The sequence below is a fragment of the Vitis riparia genome, chromosome 7, assembly GCF_004353265.1.
Source record: "Vitis riparia cultivar Riparia Gloire de Montpellier isolate 1030 chromosome 7, EGFV_Vit.rip_1.0, whole genome shotgun sequence".
NCBI lineage: Eukaryota > Viridiplantae > Streptophyta > Magnoliopsida > Vitales > Vitaceae > Vitis > Vitis riparia.
Window position 1 is genome coordinate 16,683,673 of NC_048437.1, and position 2,638 is coordinate 16,686,310.

Consider the following 2,638-nt stretch of genomic DNA (forward strand, 5'->3'; position numbering starts at 1 on the left):
TAGGTGATAGCACTACTTTAATAGATCATGGACATCAGTTCATGGGGAGTCTGCATATAGTGGGTAGTAGGTCACTAACCTGAGCACTTAGTGTCTCGTTATAATTTACATAAGGTACTAGAGTGCAGTTGACTCTCTGTACTGGGATGTTGAGTCAATTTCAGAATTTGATTATGAGGGAGCCAGTACTCCTATGGGTCCTAGTGGTCCCTGCTTTGAGCTTTATTCCTTGATAGCACGGTTTATGAGGGTTGGGTGGGTTTTTAGTTCACTTTTGTGCACAAAGGCATTTTGGTAATTACACAAGGTTGCACAGGGATAAGTGAGTGGTATCTTTGGACTAGGCTAATTGATTAATTAGGGCCTTATATGGTTAATCAATCAATTAGCAACCTTGACCCAAGCCCATGGTGGTTTTAAGTAACTTAAGCCCAATAAGAAGCCTATAAATACCCCTTTAAAGGTTAGGGTTTCAATCTCTTACCATTCTCCCCTTTAGTCTAGAGAGATTACCCTAGCCTCTACCCTTGAGATTTCCACCATCTCAGTGCTTAGACACAAGGAAGAGTCATCAGGTGGAAGATCATGGTGTTTACGAGATCTACTACGACTTTGGAGTTATCTACATCAATTGGAATCTATCCGAGAACATTCAAATAAAAGGTATGTGACTTTACTCTTTAGATCTATGTTTTCTATTGTATTCTTATCATTTTTAATACATGTTTATCCGTTGCGATAGATTTAGAGAGCCTACGATAGGTTTGCATGCACCTTATGCAATTCAAGGGATGAGAACAGAGCAATCCAGGGTTCCCAACATTATCTCATAATGGATTTAGGACCATTGGATCCTACAATTCTACATGGATAGGACACACACTAGTCTTCTCTAGTATGGACAAGTGTTGACTTAAAGGAACTCTATTTTCAACATTGTAAGGCATTTTCCATCACACTAGTGCACCATATGGATGTATTATTCCATTACTGTAGCAAGCAGGCTTCTATGGTGTTGCACGCTTAGGATTCATTTCCTTAGATTGGCACCTTATTACTGTATTTATTGAAATATGGCGACTAGAGACTCATAATTTCCACTTACCTCAGGGGGAGTGCACAATTACACTACAAGACATTACCATTCTTCTTGAACTACCAGTAGATGGAGTAGTAGTTATTGGTAGCACATGTCCAAATAATAGACATGTGTCATCTTTATTAAGTCTTATTGCTAAGGACACATACATAGATGGGCAATGCCTTCTGACTACTACTAAAGAAAAGCATATTTTAGATAATAATTCTCATGAGTTTCACATCTTTTGGGTAGTAATTATGCCTAAAACACTCAATTAACATGTTATTTCCCTTGCAAGAGTTACTAACAAGTTTTATGAAATTTTGGAGTCATTTCAAGGTATGATTTCATAAATTGGTGACAAAAGAGATGAATCAAATTGAAGAGAACAAATAATGTTGATGATGATCCAAATGCATAATGAAAGAAGTAATGCAATTGGTTTGGACTGGGATTTGAGTTAATTGGAGGTAGTTGGATCAAAAGAAGGAATGGAAGAAATGACAAAAGGAAGCTCAAAAACCAAATGTTGTATATTCACATGATCATGCGAAAAGAACCAAAGGAGGAAAATTGGTTGTAGGCTAAGGAAGATGTGTAAGTTGATTTCGCATAATCATGCGAAAATTTCGCATGATCATGTGAAATGTGAATATCTTATGCGAAATGTCCGGATTTCATGTGAAATGTTGAACTTCCAAATTTCTTTAAATTTGGAAGGTTCTAGAAGACCAATGAGAGGTTGCTAAGTGTCCACTTGACCTTGGCCTATAAATAGAAACTTGAATTTCTCATGTGAGAAGCTTTTTGGACATTTTTAATTATAGAATTTTTCAGATTTTCTCTCTCAATAGAATTCTATATTTTCCTTTATTTTCTCTCATTTTCTCACTAGCCAAACACGCCTTGTGAGACCAAATCTCCAAGCATGAGTGGCTAAATCTCGTTTTTCTTGAAGAAAGGAGGATCTAGAAGTAAGATCCATGGTGAATTAAAGAAATGAGCTTGAATTACAAAGGTAATTTAATCCAATTGATTGAATAATTGAATTTTGGGGATTTTTCTCTTCAAATTGTCTTGGAGGACTACTACAATGCAAACTAGGTAGATTCATTAAATTCTTAAAGCTAGATTTGATGAGATTGAATAGTTGCATTGTGTGAATCATTGGAAGATAATTTAAGATAAATTGAATATATGATTTGAATTGATCTCTTGGATTAAATGACCTAATTTGAAGATAAATTAGATCTAAACCTAAAACTAAATCAAAAATATTTTTAGATGAAAATTTAGGTTTTCAATCTAAATTGATGAAAATTAGATCTCAACATCTATTCACTATGGAATTTGTTTTCTAGAAAATTCTAACTCCGAGAATTTCAATTCCTATTAATTTTCTTCTATTTTACATTTTACTATTCTTCTTAATTTGACACCATTGTTAAATTGATTTTCACCATATATTTTCAAATAAATTTCACTTGATCACAATCATTTCTTATCATCTCATTCAATCCTTAATTACTGAGAATAATCCATCCTAGTGGACGACAC